The following is a 20,632-nucleotide window of genomic DNA, read 5'->3' on the forward strand; positions in this document are numbered from 1 at the left end:
CAGTTTGTATTTGCAACAGTTGTCATTTCTAACCTGTATAACCTGTCAGTTTGTATTTGTGACATTTGGACGCCGCAAATTAAATAATTATTTTAAGCCTACATGTAGTGATATTGTATTGGGAAGTATATGGTTATAAGTGATAAAATATCTATGTTCTGCGACGGTTTCACGATTATATCTAACTGTTTGGTATGATGGCTAACGTGCTAATGCTTTATAATATCCATCCCCTCCTGAGTCTCCTACCAAAACTCCATCGAACCTTTGAGAATTCGGCACGTGTCCTCCTTCGGTTTATTGTCACGCGGTTTCTTCTTTTCGCGCTCGACTCGAGGCTCCGCGTTCAGACACAAAGCCTGCTCGCCGATGATCGCTCGGCATTCGCCGTCAAACGGGCGCGGTCTGCACTTTGACGGTGTCGTTTAATATTTCTTCCCTAAATGCGAGCTATCGGAACGTTAGCACAAAAGGCCCCGCGAGGGACTTTTCGGGTTTACTTTCTTGACCGATTTCCACACGCGAACAGTTCTCCGACTCGTCGCGGCAATTAGTAAACCCATCTTACAATAAGATTCGACAAGATCAAACGATATGCATTCAGGCGCTTATGATCTCGCAGACAGCCTTCCGGTCGCGGTACGAGTTGCCCGTCCACGCCCGGTTCTTACCTCTCCCGAGCAGCATGGGCTCTCGGTGCTATGGTAAGGAGTCACCACTCTCGGTCAGTTGTTAGCTGCCGTTGTTACGGAGACATTTGCCACTCCCGAGCAGTTTTGTACTCTCGGTGTTACGGCAAATTACGGCCACGGGTTCCCCCGTGCACGTAAAGGCTTCTAGTCATGAGCGAACCCATGAACTACTGACTCCGACCGTCAGCGTCCGAAATCGCCTACTTCCCCATTGGAGGTATCGTTAATACACTAAATGATATACGTTAAATGACAGGGTATTAAATGGTATCCTCTGTAACCTCCTTTTTTTATGTTTCATTTTTTTTTTGTTACATTCTGTCCGTAACAATCTACCTTGTCGTTGTGGAAAGATATACACTACCGAACAAGCAAACCGGAACGATTCTTCAAATGCTTATAACTATGAGAGTTTTCAACCGATTTCGGTGGTATTTCGTGAGGAATAGTCTTCAAGTGTCTTCTGGGTGTGTGCAAAGTTGCATTGGCGAGGGTTGATGTGAAGAGGTTAATTCGCTCCCCTAAAGGGGAGGGTGTAAAAAAACGACTCTTTGGAAAAGGCCAGGAGTGACGGGAGGGGTTGAAAACTTCAAAAAAACCTTTGGGACGATTCACTTTGATGCCCTCTACAAAATCCATCCCTTGAAATCCCTCTCGGACAAAACCACCCCCCCACAACCCCCCTCCCCTCTAAAATCCACAATTTTTGGACGACGGTTTCAATTTTAGGCTCAATGCATTCTCTGGACTTCCCTGATCCAGAAAATGCGATCACTCATACCGTGCACCCCATGGGCACCCTTTGGGGGGGGGGGGGTGGAACAGCTCGCAAATTTTCAACCCCCTTCGTAAGGGAGCGCTTCCACACATCGGAGGGTGATGAAATTCACCATGTTTGGAGCAGAATGGAGGGGGGGCAGAGGTAGAGGTGGTCTACCCCCAAGTGTAAGGGTTAGAACGTTGTTTCGTTGGGTGGATTACATGTCCAACAGTCCAGGGCATCGGGGTGACACAGTTTTGATGTCTTTTTCTCGCGTGAATGGCAATAAAATTCGAAAATGTCGTTTTTTGGGGAAAACCCACCTCCAACTTCAGGCCCATCTCCAGGGTGAACGAGCAACCCCACGTTAACGCCGTTCATGGTATCGGATGCGTGAATGCTTTATTAACAGGTATCCAAAAATTCAGATTTTTTCAATCCCGCTTTCGTTGTCAAATCGGAGCAAATTTGAAAGATTAATAAGTGGGGCGGACGAAGTCGGCATGCAGAAGCGCCTGCCGGGTAGGAAAATCTGCCATTCTCCCGCTTTCCCTGCTTAGCAGTTTCTCACACGATCGTATCGCGTTCGTTTCGCGTCTTTCGCGGTCGATAATCGATCTACCGCTTGGGCAGTAGGAGCGCGGTACGATCATATATTATTTTAAACTCGAGCCCCATTATTTAAAAATTTTCTACATTGCAACTTAGTTTGTCATGAGGAGTTCATATACATGTTTATCTACTCGCTAAATCCATTAAAAAGTCTATATGACAGGCAAACCATCACATCTGGTACCGCTTTTCGATTATCAAGCGCTGCGGCCAACATGTGTTTAGTCTAATTTAATCGCCATTTTCTCGAAATAAGGTACCTAGGAGCACCTGATCTTTACAGAATCTGATAGAGGATGGTTCACCCTTTCCTGTGATAGCAATTAAACCTCGGACAAGTGCGGACAATTTTTTATAACCATGCGTAAAGTTACAATTTTACTTAAATGTACTTCTCTCCAAGCAGACCCTATTATTTAAAAAGTTGTTAACATTTTGACTTACTTTATGCATTGAATACTATCTATACAAATCTAGTAAACGTAATAATTCATTTGAATATCGTCTTTCTGAGCAAAGTTTTTTAGAATCGTATATTGAAGTTAGGAGTAATATCGTAAGCGTTTTTCTTGGACGAATTTCAACTGCCTTTGAATGCGCACCACAGCAAAACGGAAGCAAATATTAAAAAACGGATTACACTACATTAAACAGCAATTTATCCTCTATCGATGTACGTAAACAGTTTTTCCATTTTTCGAATTCACGAAAATCGATTTTTGTAAAGCGTTCGTCAGCGCACAGCCCGTGAGCGATAGCCAGAAGTGGGGGTCGAATCCGTGCGTCGAATCGTTCGTGCGTCGAAAAATCCTTTCGTGAGTATGTACCTTAAGGTAGGTTCCCAACCTTTCTTAGCCCACCGCCCCCTTTTTAACCGACTTCGAAAAGGAGGAGGAGGGTTTTTTTTTAAAACTGGCAACATTCGACGGCGCCTCTTTTAGGTGAAATATACTATATTACTACATTATACATATATTTAAAAGCAAGGACCGGTTATTCTTAAAATTACTTTATTGAAAGATGTTAAGATGTTGATGTATTCTTTAAAATTTGATAAACAAGTATATATTATTAAAAAAATTAATATAATATTATTAGTGAGAAGGCTGAGCTTGGTGTAACCACAATAATTTTTCGATATTTGGTGTCAGACTTGTCATCAGCAATCTTAAATTGCCGCGTTCCACCATTGACAATCTGTTTTTTTTCTTTGTTGGTAAATTGTTGATTACACTGACATTTACAACATTTGTTCAACATTGAGGATATTTGTTAAAACATGCGTTTGAAGATTTTTAGTACACATTAATCAAACTTTTGGCGCGTTCTTGCGAGTATTGCCCAGGGGGCGGCAATTGGTCCTCAGCGTCCTCCAAATTTGTCTTCGACCAAAAGCGCCCCCTTAGATCTCTTCAACGCCCACCGGTGGGCGGTACCGACAACGTTGGGAACCTTTGGACTATATAAGGTAGGTTTACTAGGGCTTTTCTCATACTTCAACACATTTGATCGAAAAATGAAAATATACATTTTGTAGTACACGACGTCAACTATTCAAATCTTTTTTAAAAATAAAAATCGGTCTTACGATAACGCATACAGGCCCGATGAAAGAAAGCGCACTGAAATATTCAGATTGCGATTGTGAGAAAACCACCTATCCGACAATCCCCGTTGTTTGCACACATAAAGAACATATCAATCACTACTTGTTCCCAAAAGGCCAGCGCTTCAGTTTAAAAAATGGCGAAGATACAAATGTTTGAAAAGACGCTGAATTTTCCGGTTTTCCAGATTTTTCTCCGTTCCTCAGTATCCGATCGAGACGTTCGAGGTCTCATTCTGTAGGTATTTTCATCACCTACATTTTATCTCATTGGAGCATTGATATTGCTGCATTAGTTTAAAATGTATAAGCAAAAAACGACAAAAATCACGATTTTTTATCATTAAATTGTAAATAACAAGAAGCGGAACAGAGTTGGGAGTGAAAAACATACACTGGTGGACATAATTATAAGCCACCCCGAAAAATATTGGTTTAGATACTCAATAATGTAGTTATATTAAAATACACTTCGTCAAAAGAAAATGGCTTATTTTTTAATAACAATTTCATAAATTTTGCGAAAAATGATAAAACATTTCTAATTTATTCAAAAATAATACAATTTCGATTGGACATAATTATAAGACACTGCTTAAAAGAAAAAGAGAATTTACAAAAGTTCTGAAAATTTATACACATTTTGAAGTACTAATAATGTGTAGAGCCTCCTTTATTTTGAACAACTTCGATCATTCGTTTCGGTAGACTTTTGAATAAATGTTTTATATTCGTTGATCTAAGTCTTCGCAACCTTTTAGAATTGCAACTTTCATATCATTCAGACTATTATATTGTTTGCCACCTTCGTGTATACTCTTCTACTCAACTGACCCCACACATTTTCTATAATATTAAGATCCGGAGACCGTGCTGGCCAATCTACAATTGGTATATCTTGAGGATGAAAATAATTTTTTACAACTTTAGCTGTATGAACAGCTGCATTGTCCTGTTGGAATATGAAATTTTCACCAGCCACTCTTTCAGCATGATTCTGAATCTGCTCTTGTAGTAGTTTTATCAATGAATTTTCCCATTATATCCGATGCCTGCCCATAACATCACAGATCCTCCACCACATTGACGGCGACTTAAAATTCTTGCTTCTTTCCGTAAATCGTGAAAATAATATTTCCAACCATCAGGTCCATCTAAATTCATTTTCTTTTCATCAGTAAAAAGCACTTTCCGCCATTTTTTCTTCCACTGTAGATGATTAAGAGCAAAATCCAGTCGACGCTGTTTGTGTACTATCGACAAAGATGGTTTAACAGCAAATTTTTTTCGTTTCAGATACTGTGTCTTTTGTATAACTCTTTTTACAGTCTTTACAGATACTTTTAACCCACATTCTACTAAAATTTGCCTAGGTGTAAGAGTTGAAATTGATGCACACCTTAAAACTGCTCTTTTATCTCTTAAAGTAAGGGATGATTGTCTTCCAGATCTCTTCTTTTTTCCGCAATTTTTTGGATTATTTAAAAAATTACGAATTATACACCTACTTCTTTTCATTTTTAGTGACTTTTGTTTTAAATTCTCTCCTTTTGCTCTTCTTTGAAAGATTTCTATTTTTCCCTCTTCAGTTAGAACTTTACTACATGGTATGATTTTAGTTATAATAGAGTAATATAATTATATAAATAAATATAATTCATAGTACGAAACACACAAATACATTTAGATTCAACGACTGTCTGTAATCGACTAACATTAATATCTTATAATTTTGTCCTACAGAAGAAACCACACATTGCAATTTTTGGAAATGCTTCGACGCTTTGTGTTTGTTAACATTGTGATGGAGTTCGCGAATAGTACTCTTTCATCCCATCATCATTTACGCTACCTATACAAGCTTATACATATTTTTTTTAAATAAATGGGGTGTCGTATAATTATGTCCATCAGTGTACCTATTAACTTACGTATCCCCTTTTATGTAACTGCACAATCGGTTTGCTGTTACTATTTTTGTCACAAAAACGCTGTTTTAATTCTCTACCGATTGGCCTAATACTGGGTTGTAACGCGAATAGTAGTCGCGACCCTCTCCTCTCGCGCTTGATTCTCCTTCCTCGACCGTAGTACTCACGGCCACCGCTAGGCCGAAACCGAGCGCCGCGCTACCGCACAGCGCTCTCTCGCTACCGAAAGTGGGGAGCGCCGTGCATATATACCGAGTCGCGACGGCCCAACAGGCAGAACGTCTGGGCGAGCGATACTGTACAGACGTACTTCTCTGTAATAAACATCTATTCGCCGCTCAAACGCTCTCTTTCTTTTATTTCTGTATACCTGCTATTCTCCTCCTACGGAGCGCGTCCGAAGAGATCGACCGAAGAGCTCCCTTTTCGGACGCAGAAAACCGTTTAACCTGCCATCCCATAACGAAGCTCGGTCTTCGTGGCGTGGGAATACCTCGGCTGCCGGAAAGACGCTTACTGCATGGACAGACGTCTCCGGATCTCCACGGCCACTCGCTTCGGGAAGAATACTCGTGCTAACGCTGTTTATCCGACCCCATTAGGGCAACTCCCACCGTAACTCTGCTTTTCCCCAAATCCTCCTACCTCCGAAGAATTGTACTGCGCCGAAGGAACCGAGGTCTCGAGACCACCCGTTCGAATCACTGCGTGACCGACAATCGTAGCGCGTTCACCATCGCCAAAGGCCCAGCTGTACGACGCGAGTCTGGCGCTCGACGGAAAATCCGGGCACCCTTCGCGACCCGGGACCAACGGACCGCTCGCCGACCTTTTAGCCAGGGTCGTGGAACGACTCCGAGCTATGGGATCTCAAGACGAGGACAAGATATTGTCCCCCGCCGGTAGATCTACCGACACATCGACCAGCCCCCCGCCTGAGCGACCGCCCGGAACATCAACCACCGACCTGAGCCCCCTGGAAGACCTCCGGAAGAGCGGGGTCACGTACGACGGTGGAAAAGGAGCCGACGATTTCCTCGACCGACTGGAAATCGTGCAGGCCACCTATGGGCTAACCTCCACCGCCCTCTTGCAAGGCCTTCCAGTCTTGCTACGCGGAACAGCCCTGCAGTGGTACATCAATCACCGACGCAGATGGACCACCTGGAAGGACTTCGAAGAGTTCTTCCGCCAAGAATACTTGCTCCACCAACAACCGAGCGAGCTACTCGGTCAAATCCAGGGTCGCACCCAGCAACGCTGTGAATTCGGCCGAGACTATCTGACCGCGATTGAAACGCTCCTCCGGCGCTCCGGGAGGTTCACCGAGGAAGAGGAGCTCGCCCAGTGCCATCGAAATCTCTCGATGGAATACCGACGACTCATTCATCGTAGCGATTTCCGCACCCGGGGCGAACTAGTAGCCTAGATCACGGAGTTCGAGGAACTTCGACCAATCACCAGGACTATGGACCGACCCCAGGCCTACGAAGTCGACCCACCGGCATCCCCGTCAGGTCAACCACAGCTCGCCGATCTTCCGATCGACCCTACGACCGAGATTCTTGCTGCTGGCGATGCGGGCAACGTGGTCACTTCCGCCAGGACTGCCGACGACTGGGCAAATTATTCTGCAGCTACTGCGGCACCACGGGTCGACTCACCAGCGACTGTCCATGCCACTCAAAGAAGACAGGGAAACGACTCCCTAGACGACGTGTGAGGCGCCGCCCAGCTAGCCCCGCCCCCAGCACCTCCAACCAACCGCTCGAGACCGATGAACGCATCTACCTCACCTTCGCGGTCCGGGGGTACGACTGTCCCGCGCTGGTCGATACCGGAGCCACCCGTTCCTACATGCGGAGCGATCTAGCCCGATACTGCTCCCAGCTGGGCGCCGACTGGAGCCCAATAGCGGAGGCTGTCTGCATCGCCGACGGAAGCCAGTCCTCTACCACACGCGAAATCACTGTTCCAGCTTCCCTCAATGGACAACCCATCACCCACCAGTACGCCGTGCTCCCCACCATGAGCCACGGAGTACTGCTGGGGGTAGATCTACTGGGCCGACTGGACACGACAGTCCGGATTGGAAGTCAACACTGGGTCTTTCCCGAAGTAGACGAGGTCATGGAGACCTCCGGGCTCGCCGAGTGTACACCGAGCGAAAAGGAAGCTCTACGTTGCCTCCTGGAAACCGAACTCCCCGAACCGATACCGTGACAGGGTTTCTGTAACAAAGAGTCTAATTTATTTGTAACTTATGTCTCCTAACTATGTACATTACTTATTCTATTCCTACCTGTAACAAAGAGAACCAACATTAAAGCTTATTCTATCTCTTAATATCAATTTCCTTACACAATATACCACAAATTACTAAACTACTTTACCTAAATACTCTTAGCCTTCGTATACGCTCTCTTGTTTTATTTTGTACTCTTGGTCGCGTGTTGTAAGTGTCAGCTTGTATTTTCTATTCTCATTGGCCGCGTTCGTAAATGAGCGGCAAATTCAACTTAAAGAAATGCACCTAGCCATTTTCTTTACATACAGGGTGAGTCTTATAACGTGACAACCTCAAATAACTCGTAAGGTCTTGTACCAAGCTAACGAAAATAGAAGATCTTCTAAAAAACGACATTATTCGGGAAAGTAATTCACCTTTTGCTAGCCCTGTGGTTTTAGTTGACAAGAAAGATGGTTCTAAGCGATTATGTGTAGATTATAGAACTCTTAATGGAAACACAATATCTGACAAGTATCCGTTACCGTTAATAAGTGATTTGATTAATAATTTAAATGGTGCATGTCATTTTACAATACTTGATATGGCTTCAGAATTCCATCAAATTTCAATAACAAACGAATCGATAGAAAAAACGGCATTCGTCACTCCAGATGGGCAATATGAATATTTGACAATGCCATTCAGGGATTGAATAATAATCAATTACAATTTTTTAATTAAATAATTGATTTAAACAAATTTAATTCAATCAACTTAATTAATAAATATTTTGAATAAATGTAATTAAAAATTATTTAATTAAAATTGAATTAAGCAGAGTTAATCGAAAGTCGTTTAATTGACGATTGATATGAGCGAATTTAATCGGAGATATTTAATTGACGATTGATATGAGCAAATTTAATCGAAGATATTTAATTGACGATTACTTTAAGCAGAATTAATTCAAGTTATTTAATTGACGATTTGTTTATATCTTCAATGTTAAAAGACATTTATATAAGATTTAATTAATTGTATCAGTAACACATATAAATAAACATATATATAAACCAATTTGTAGCGACAAATGCAATATACTAAATACTATTAACCTTATCACAATGAGTTGCTTGTATATATAATAATGTATTTGTTGAGGTAATTCTATGAATAAGTTATTTATAACGTAAATAAGAACAAATATGTATTCTTATTCAATGACGACAAAATAAAACAAATATATATCATAGATATAAGTTAAAGTAATATACTAAAAGCATAAAGCAGTTCAGCTAATTTGGCATTACCGACATAACCCTTCTGTACGAGCGCCAGATATATCTGGCATCCATCTAATAACCTTATATGTGTTACTTATACAATTAATTAAATTTTATATAAATGTCTTTTAACATTGAAGATATAAACAAATCGTCAATAAAATAGCTTGAATTAATTCTGCTTAAATCAATCGTCAATTAAATGGCTTTCAATTAATTCTGCTTAAAATAACCCAGATAGCACCGGACGTGCCATGGACGTCCATTTTATGTCCAGTTTACGTCCAAACATCCGACGTCCGTTGTCGGAACGTCCTGCGAACGTCCATGGGACCTAAATTCTGTACGTCCCAGGGATGTCCGCTCTGAACTTTCTAGATACAGGGAAAAATACTTTTTTTTAAACAAAATAAATATTATTTATTATTATTATTTATAATATAATATTTATTCAATATGTAGAACAGAATATTTTTTTCCGAATATTAAATACACTATTTACAATTGTAAATTAATATTAATTAATTAATTAATTAATATTATTATCCCAGATAGCACCGGACGTCCCATGGACGTACAGAGAACGTATAGAAAATATTCTGGGAATGTCCAGCACCGGACGTTCCATGGACGTACATAAGACCTTCCTGTTCCTGTGCTACCTGGATATACTATCATTATTTAATATTCGCAACAGAATATTTTTTTTCGTAGATAAAACACATATTTATCTAATATTCGCAACAGAATATGTTTGAACATGTAAAACAAAATGTTTATTCATTATTAGGAATACAATATTTTTTGTACATGTAGGATGTGATATGTATGTAATATTTGCAACTATTCAGAATTACCTAGTAAATTAGTTCTTCTAACTTTTCAAAAAAAAGTTCAAGTCGTTTAGACCAATTTCAAAAGAAGGAATTGTGTTTTAAAAAGTGTCCGAATATTAATGCGAGTCACTATATAAGCCTAAAATATGAATCGGTTTCGCAAAGTCGTTTATGGGTAAGTGAGGAAGTAGGTTGCGGTTGTAGTTCGAAAATCGTGAGTTGGAATCCCAGGAGGTAAATAAAAATTGAAAGATTTGTTCGTCGTTTTTCATGGAATCCAGTTACAAGAAGTAAATACAGTTAACTAAAATCTACCAATAAATAAAAGAAAATATATAAAATTAAAATTTAATTTTTTTTTAAATCTCAATTTTACAGAGAACGTTCTGGGAATGTCCACATCGGACGTCTCAGGGACGTACATAGAATGTCCTGTGCTATCTGGGAATCGTCAATTAAATATTTTCGATTAAATTCGCTCATATCAATCGTCAATTAAATATCTTCAATTAAATTCGCTCATATCAATCGTCAATGAAATATCTTCGATTAAATTCGCTCATATCAATCGTCAATTAAACGACTTTCAATTAATTCTGCTTAATTCAATTTTAATTAAATAATGTTTAATTACATTGTTTGTAATTAATTGTCAATAAAAGACGAAAATTAATTTTAAAAGAAATTAATTACTTGCAACCCTGATGCCATTTGGTTTAAAAAACTCCCCACCTGTGTATCAGCGTGCTATTGAGAAAGCATTAGGAGAATATAAAGGCAAAATTGTTTTAATATCTAGAGACACGGTAGCGTCTCGACGCCAAGTTCATGAAAAATTATATAGCCACCCTGTATAACGTGGCGCTACCGCTTATCTTTTACAGGAGAGATGGTCCATTCTAACCTAACTGGAAACTTCTTTCATTAATATCTCAGGACGCCTGCAATATTTTCTAAATTTAAACGCATTTTTCTCATGTAAATCGCATATAAGCTTTCGAATAAAACCAAAGTCAATAAAATCGGTCCCCGTACAACTGAGATATCGTAATATCATGTCACGATACATCCAAAAATATTATCGTCTTATACTTTTCCAGTCGATTCTTCGCCAACACTTAGCCAATAGGAGCTAAGGCTGTTCGTCGATTGGTCGACTCTCGGAATCAGTCGGCAGGGCTCGTCGCGCCACAGTGGGACAAAACGGCTCTCGGCGATGAAAAATCCGTAACTTTGGTTCTCTTGAAAATATTTTAATGAAATTTTAGGAACTTATTCCCTATACTATGATACTTACATTGTATTAGTATAAATCAATTTGAGCTACAGGGTGTCCAAATATTCACGTATAAAGTGTAACGCGTTTAGTATCTTTCACTTGTTTGACATACTTATTGTTATTTAACCAAAATTCGACTCAAACCTGTTATTAACTATGAGAGAAATGTATTTAGTAATTTAAAAATGACAAGATGTACGTAATAATCATAGAAGTAAGCGTACAAACGTACATATTATTTTCTGTTCGAGTCCTATTTAGTACAATCGCCAATTTTTCGAAAAGAGGCACGAAGGGACACCTGATCTTTGCAGATGATGGTTCACCCTTTCCTGTGATAGCAATTAAACCTCGGACAAGTGCGGACAATTTTTTATAACCATGCGTAAAGTTAAGAATTTCGTCAAACGTATACAGGGTGTCCCAAAAGTCGGGGAGGAGCCGGAAATGGGGAGTAGCTGAGACGATTCTGAACAACAATTTCCTTTGCAAAAATGTCGGATGGGGCTTTGTTAAGGAGATATTAAGCGAAAACCCCGACCAATCAGAGCGCGCGTAGACCGTTGGAGCGGCCGTGGTAGCGAAGGCTACGCGCTGGCGGCCGCGCTTGTACCCGAACAAGTGATTCGACGTGCATCGAAGCATCGACCTAGCGCGTAGCCTTCGCTACCGCGGCCGCTCCAACGGTCTATGCGCACTCTGATTGGTCGGGGTTTTCTCTTAATATCTCCTTAACGAAGCCCCATCCGACATTTTTGCAAAGGAAATTGTTGTTCAGAATCGTCTCAGCTACCCCCCATTTCCGGCTCCTCCCCGACTTTTGGGACACCCTGTATATTATTTTAAACTCGAGCCTCATCCCAGATAGCACAGGGACGTCCGGTACTGGACGTTCGGGACGTCCCAGTTACATTGCAGGACGTCCCTGGGACGTCCGATGTGGACATTCTTAAAACGTTCCCTGTATGTTCGGTGCTGAACATTCCCAGAACGTTTTCTGTACGTTCTCGTGTACGTCCCTGGGACGTTCGGTGTGGACATTCCCAGAACGTTTTCCGAACGACCGAAATGAACGTACAGAGAACTTTTCAGGACGCTGTACTAATTTTTAGGAAAGGAATATTTAAGTATAGAGTCTTTTGTAACTAGTTTAAGATTCGAAAATAAGGGGTAGCTGAGACGATTATAAACAATAATTTACTTCGCAAAGATGTTGAATCAATCTTCGCTTGTGAATTATTAACGAAAACTACTGATCAAATGGACGTGTCTAGAGCGAGGTTGATCAGAAAATTGTTGTTGATAATCGTCTCATATACTGCCGATTTCCCGTTCTCACACTAGTTACGAAACCCCCTGTATATACATAGGACTTTAATTATTAATTAAGTTAAGTTTTGAAGAAAATCGCGAAAAAAGAAATAGAAAAGTTTTCGTCTTTCCTCTCATTTATTAACACTTACTTATTCTGTTATCACTTATTATTTAATGCAGATACTGTTCAAAATGATGACCTCTTGCTGCATTGCAATAATAAGTAAGTGTTAATAAATGAGAGGAAAGAGAAAAACTTTTCTATTTCTTTTTTCGCGATTTTCTTCAAAATGGAGAAAAATCGAGCATACCTCTAAAGGACTTTTTTTCGTAGATTATCGGTGCCCTACGTACTGCTAAAATTTTGGCACTTAAATTAGGAACACCCTGTATAACGTTAGACTTATATATACATATATTTAATCTTAAACTATACATTAGTGCTCGGAATTACACATTTACAATTTCCTTGTGCTGTCAATATTTGTTATTTTCTATAAACATCTTCTATATATACACATAATAACAATAACTTTCCACATCACCCAAGAGGTATTATTGTTGATGCATTTTTTTTAAAGTGGTTTGTCCTGTAAGCCTATTCCACTAAACGTGACTCGACAGAAAAATAAATGAACAGAAGACAGCACAAGGAAATTTTAGTCGATCCTGGAGCGGTCATGGGGGTACAGAAGGCGGTGCCTCGGGAATCGGCCCGAAATATGGAAACACCTACAAATTTTTTCCAATGCTCCTGGTCCATTCGGCAGCCCTCCTCAGCCATAACATTATTGAAGTCTCAGTGTCTTTCTTCACCTGACCCAGACCCATCTTCTGCGCTGCTTCTAAACAACAAAAATTGCATACAAATAAATGTAAAAAGCAACAAGTGTTTTTGGTTTGCAGATTGGGAGCTACGTGTACGATAAATACCAACTGTACATTTCTTGCTGTATGGAACTGTTTATACAATTATTTGAAAGAAAAATGCAAAATCGGTATACATTGTATACGAATAACATACATGTTTTGTCAAAGAGAGCATAATTACCTATTAAAACTTTGGCCACGTTGGTGGAATTAAATTTTTGTTTCCCTTTTCGTCCCATCCAACTATACCCCATCGCCAATGGGTTCAGTTCTGTTACCTGCAAATTAAATATGTTATTATAATCAGGTGTGGACTGTAATGTTATAAGCTGTTACGAGCCAGGGCGATAGCGACGCGCGTGTGAGCCCAGCGAGTGGGATAGATTTGAGAATTGAACCAATACGATTAATTATTGTGTATCAATGGTGCCGAAGGCTGAGGATAGATTAGACAATGCAGACGACTCTGACGTGAAGTCAGATAGTTGCAGGAATCGGTATCTCCCAGTAAAGGGTAACCGTAGGTTAGGGTGTTTGGTTGTTGGTTATTGGAGACAAGTGCAGACGCCTCGGACGTTAAGTCAGATAGCTGCAGGAATCGGTATCTCCCAGTTAAGGGTAACCGTAGGGTAACCGTAGGGTAAAGTTCCAATTGTGAGATTGTTGGAAAAAGTGCAGCGACTCTGGCGCGAAGTCAGATAGCTAGCAGGAATCGGTATCTCCCAGTAAAGGGTAACCGCAGGATAGGTTGAATTAGGGAATTCGGGTTGAATACACTGAGCTTAAATCGTATCGTTGATGAATATTACGTGTCGCGGATAAAGCCTCGCAACTTATTAATTTAATTGAATAATAATTCGAGCGGCAAAGTTATTATGTTGTGGGATCGTTACACAGGCTAGGATTGCTTGTTATATCGTGAAGGTTTAGTAATTGACTTAGGAAACTTTGAACTTACACAAAAGAATATATATATTCAGAATAACTATACTAAGTTACAAATGTGCAGTGTTGTGTTGTCGCGGTCGTGTGTAGTAAACGTTGAATTTAATTACCTAATTGTTGCACGGTGTTAACGCACTGGCGATGCGGGGGTCGAGTGTGATTCTAAATGCCGTAATAGATGAAAACCGTCTTCGCGGATCTATAAGGTTAACTTGATCGAAAGGGAAACTGAAGCCCGATCTCACTAAAGCACACTCTGCAACGATGGACGTGATGTGACTCTACGTAACTCTATCGTTCTAATCCCTCGAGCAACGAAAATCGTGGGTTTATATACCCCTAAATGTTGGTGGGGATCCGTCGGTGATTTCCATATTTGGAAATCTGACGGTTAGGATTTTCGTGGCTCTGAGGTGAGCAGCTGCGTTTCCTGGGAAAGGGTAGATACGAAGTCTTCCCACGCAACGCAAGTCGAAGATGATGTTAAGAGTATGCAGCTGCAGGATGCACTCCAGGGAGACCGAGCTCCAAATTCCAGGAGGGTAGATAAAATAAAATTGATGAACGCGAGCTTCGGAAACAAACAGCGAGTTTCTGTATACGTAACAAAGCATTACATTTGATTTGCTCACCGCATCTTTAAAATTTCCATCATCCTGCAAATAATTTTTCAGTAAGGACATATCCTCGCTTGTGTTTATTGGGTAAACGATCGGTAATGCAAATATAGATCGTTTACCCTCTGGGACTGTGTCCACCTTCGATATTCGCTGTTCTAACACCTCCACATGACCTAAAATATCGGTAAGCAGCGCACGCTGCAAATGCTGTTGCTGAATGATTGATTTTAAATATTTTAATGTCGTGTCTTCTTGGCCTGAAAAATTAGATTTTTTAGAAAATGTTTTTAGAGCGTACAAATGGAAATGAATGACTCACTGTTACTGCTGGAGTCTGTTTCAGTGGCAGCTGCCTCGTCTATACGGATAGAATGTTGCGTTGGCACTACAAATTGTGGAAAGAAGGGTTACATATATATTTCAAATTGTATGTTTTGTAAAATATTTATAATGACTAAATCACATACATTCCTTTCTCATTTCCGGCATCGGGGGAGGCGAAGGAAAACACATCGATTCGTCAGAGTCCTCGCTCTCTGAGGAAATAAACCTTTTGGTTTTTTTGCGTTTGCGACTCGACTCTGCCTCGGACAATAAGTCGCTGATATCCTCCGCCTCCCTGGCTTACCTCCTTGCCTTGCTGTATGTATCTGAAAGTATGAAATAACAGTTACAATGCTTATACGTTTATGTTATCTCATAATTTTAACTCACAAAAAATGCTATGTTTAAATAATTTCATGGTGTGCGTTGCCCACGATAAGTCCACGCGCAGCGATTTTTTTATCGCGGCCGCTAAAGCGCTCGTGTTTAGCGGCGGCCAATAACACATATTATTCTGCACCCAAGTTGAAGGGACAGCTTCCACTGTCCCATCCTTCTCAAACTGAACAACAGCCCACGTTTCTGGCATGGTCTTTCTGAAAAAAGAATGCATTCTACCGAAATATAAACGTTCGACATTCGTTCGTTTTGTTTAACGCGATGGAAAATACTGTGCGAGATATTGCATGCATGCAAAGAGTTCTAATAACTTCGAAATTAGTCAAGAAAAAAATAAGAACTGTACGAGAATAGAAAAAAGAACGTATAAAATATGATGAGTGGCATTCTTCATTATTGGAAAAAGGCAATTTTAAATTATTACTGTGTTATGAATATTAAAGTTGAAATGAATTTATAATTATAGATTAGAATGTAGCAAGGGGAAAATGACGGCAATTTGCAATTTCACACATTTATATTGTATGTTTTTAATGTCGAACATTTCAAAAGGTTCTAAGTATGGATTTACTAAAACGATGCCCAGCAGTGAGGATTTGCTTGGGTTAGTATAAAAATCTGTTGCAGTTAAAAATTTTCGACCGACTAATTTATATTTATTTTCAATTTTAACTACATTCTGCATAAGAATAATACTACCGTCGCGAAAGGTGCAGCAATTATTGGGATCGGTAGTTTTCAAAATATAATTTTCAAATACAATAGTTTCAAACTGTTTCGAACAAGAAATGTTTCCTACTAATGGACCTTTGAAATGTTTGTTTTTAAAAATTGGATAAAGTATGTTTCTATTGTTTCGAGTGCATCTGAGATTGCGTTCTTCTAAATATCTTTTTACTATTTGTTGCACGGGTTTATTTTTTTTTCTAATAAATTTTAAAATGTTTTGTCAAAAATTTTCGAATGGGAAACAACTAAAGTTATCGAGTGGTCCATGTCTTTTAACATCTTCTCTTATATGCAGTAAATTGTGAATATTATGAGAAACGTTTTCAGACCCATACAATATTGTATAAGTTGTAACAAAATGTTCTAAAATTTGTGCCACGTAATCTATGTATTCGAAATAGCTTGCATTTGTCAAAATTGTTAATTCTACGTGAAGCGAAAGAAAATTTAAATATTGATGTTTATTTAAATTATTGATTAAAACTGCTAGACCAGTGTAAAACAAAAATTGCCGAAATTCTGTCGCTTTCCACCTTTTTGCTTCGTGCACAGAGCGAGGTTTTCTATCAAATTCTAAAGAAATACACTTCCGGAGTTCAATTAAACTGTTAGATATATCTGTGACTTTTTTATTTGAGATTTTTGTCGAAAGTTTGCCACAACACTACAAATTAACTAGTAATTTTTTCATTACTCCTAGACAAACAAGATGCATATAATCTAACGGAAAACTATCTATCATATTAATACCCAGTATTTGCTCTAAAATTGAAGACCCCGTATGATGGTCTTCTTGTGATTTTAATCTAAATTCACTATCAGTTCTTAATTGAATGTTCTCCACGTCAGGGAAACATATTCTATTTTCCAAAAATTCACGAGATTTAACACGCTATTTCTTAATCCGAAATGATAATACTCACCCGGCTCAATAATTGTTGTATCTATTTTTCTTGCAGTTTGTAATAATGTCCTAGCATCTGAGGGTAAATTTTGTGGAACTGGTTTTTTCAAAATATTTAATAAATCATTAACCACGAAATGAGAAATCTTATGTTGTGAAATCCATGTTACTAATGAATCTTGAAAACTTTGATCGGTTTCTTCTGCAATTTTTGAGCTCTGATCGCTGTATACTACGTTATCCTCTACGTTCACGGTTTGTTCGAAAATTACATTTTCATAATCTGCTGAACTATCTGCACGCGCAAGATTATTTTCATTTACATGAACGAAAGGAAAGTTATTAACAAAGTTATGAGTTCTCGAGCTTACTGTTAATTCTCTAGAGATTTCCTGACGTGACGACGTGTATATTACGCGTATCTCTCTTTGCACGCATGTAATATTTGTGCAACCTACGTTTTCCAGTCATTGTGAAACTATTGTAATTAATAGAAAATAAAATAATTAAGAAAAAAGCAAGGGATTGAAGTTAAACTATTCGCGGTGTCGCAAGTACAAAGTAAGAATAATATTAATGTATACCTCTTGTACGTGTCAGTCCAGCAAAGAAAACTTCAGGGAAGCACGGGAACTGTAAAAAAAAGTTATAATTAATAATATACCCGCAATAAGTAACAAGAAGAATATGTGTTGGAACAAACAATAACTGATAGCGATACTTATTTGAAGTTGAACACTTCTGTCTCGAATTAAAAATCCACCAAATAATCGTCACAAAAATCTCCGAACACGACACTCACGCTTCACAGCAAACTAAAGAATGATTGTAACACGTTTAAAGAACCAACAGGGTCCTAGCCTAGGACTCCTAGGCCCAGGTCTGCAAATTTTTGGAGGGGGTAACCCTTGACTCCCCCACTTCATACGACTTCGTCGTTACCACCGAATATGCAGCTAGTGAGTTCCATTTTCCCCTTGTAATCAGAACTCTCCGTCAACAGTATAAATCGATCGCCGATACTTTTACAATGAAGATGATACCAAACACGATATAATTTGGACAATAATTAACGAAATAGATGAAAAAACCATCTGCATAAGTGAATACTCACTGCGTTAATAATAGTCCGATTTCAGCGATATGAGGTATCATTTTAATCAGGAGAACACCAAGAATACATTGGTGTCACATTCAGACGAATGCGATGTAGAATAAAAAATCTGATTCTTTGGAAAATTTATGAAATTTCGTCGGCCGACCCTACCCCGCTGAGCGAACTCAGGTAGAGGATCGACAGGAAACAAAAGGCAGGGGAGGTCAAGCGCAAGATGTATGTCTGTATGTAAAACTTGTATATTTTTCATTAGATTCCCGTGAAAGTAACATCAATGTATGGAATACATTTTTCCGATGAAAATGACGTCAAACATCACATAACTCCGATATTTTTTGCCTCGCTTCTCCTAATTATCTACTGCCGTAATCTTTAAAGATGGTGGGGTTTGCAGCGCGACCCGTAGGAAAGGTGGCGGAATTTATACACTTCGTATATTTAACTTGTAATTTTTTTATTCGGATATTCTGGCAGAGCCTCTGGCTGTCTCTTACAATTTGTCCGGCTTACTACTGACTGTTGTCGCCCTGGGCATAGGGTTTTATACTATGGGTTTAGTGGTGGGGGTTGGTCTGGTGCCTGTGGGTGGTGATTTTAGGGGTTGTGGAATGTGGTGAGTTCTTGGAAAGGACGGAAAAGGAAAAGTCAGTAAATTATGGGAAAGGTAGCGGAAGGAATCAGTTGGTCATGGAATTTGAGATTAGGGATGACGGAGATATCGGGTTTACGGAGGAATAGGATGTGAAAGTTAGAATTATTGCGTTACGGACAAATAGAGTTAAGAAAGTGGGATAGGGAACAATAGGTGCGCGGTCAAAAGGAGTCGGGTGCGGAAGGACTGATGGCGGGATAGCAAAAGTATGGAAAAGGGACAGGAATGAAAAATTGGGGTGACCCGCAGGGTGCGACATACGATCGTCGAATATTCAGAAATTCGATGGTTCACAAGGAAAAGCGCGTGCTTCTGAAACCTTAAAGGATTCAAACTGATCTCCCATTTTCTATTGTTTGAAGTCATTCACTATACAAATTATCTTTGTAAAAAGAAGTGAGATCCCCATAAAAAACTTCAAAAAAGTAAAAAAATTACGCCAAGTACATGAAAAAGTGGAGAACTCAAGGAGTTATCATAGAAAAATAAAAGATCCCCATAAAAAAGTACAAGAAAGTAGAAAAAGATGTGAAATTAATGAGCTGCCAGTACATGAAAGTCCTTTCCAATAAAGTGCAAAGGTGACACTGTGTAATACAATGTAAAATTCTAACGCTAAAATGCTGTGTTCAACAGTGCGGACGTTCAGATCCTAATGACAATTCATGTAAAGTGACTGCTCCACACTTTAGCGGTGACATAAAGAAGCTAAACAGCGTATCATCCACAAACTGAGGCTGTTCAAAAATTTGCCTTGATGTCCGCGGCCTGGAAGTCAAATGCTTGGCGTGGCCAGCTAAGGCATTCTCAGATCACCAAAACCCATACTTTCTCTCTCACAGGCTTTACATAATTTGTCAATTTAAAACTCTTACGGTAGGAGTACATTTCCATTGTATTGGGTTTTTAATTATTTCTAAGGTCATTCATCGACACCGATACCTTTCCTCTCGCAAGCTTTCAGATAATTTGTCAGTTTAAAACTCTGACAATATAAGTACACTTTCATTATTTTGCGCCAAGCATTTGACTTCCAAGCCGCGGACATCAAGACAAATTTTTAAACATTTAGATGATCTACTAATTCCGAGTAGAACGATTGACGAAAATATACAGAATGTCGAAAAAGTAATAACTCAACTAGTAGATGCAGGATTTTCACATAATTTCTCAAAGTGCACATTTTTAGTAAAAAAGATTGTTTTTCTGGGTTATGAGATATGCGCAGGAGAGTTAAGACCAAATCCACGAAAAATACATAGAAGTTTTTGGGTCTTGCATCGTATTTTCGCCAATTCATACCGAAATTTTCTCAATTAGTAGCACCATTATATCTTTTAATCTCGCAAAATAATACCTTTCGATGGACAGAAAAACACACGCACATTAGAAATAAAATAGTTAATTATTTAACGGACAGTCCTGTTTTAACTGCGTTTAACCCCAGTACAGGGTAGCTCTGTGAACTTGACACCCGACTTCTCAAAAATTAATTTTTTTTATAGAAAACGATAGTATTTCGTTAGTGC

The sequence above is a fragment of the Hylaeus volcanicus genome, unplaced genomic scaffold (assembly GCF_026283585.1).
Source record: "Hylaeus volcanicus isolate JK05 unplaced genomic scaffold, UHH_iyHylVolc1.0_haploid 12192, whole genome shotgun sequence".
NCBI lineage: Eukaryota > Metazoa > Arthropoda > Insecta > Hymenoptera > Colletidae > Hylaeus > Hylaeus volcanicus.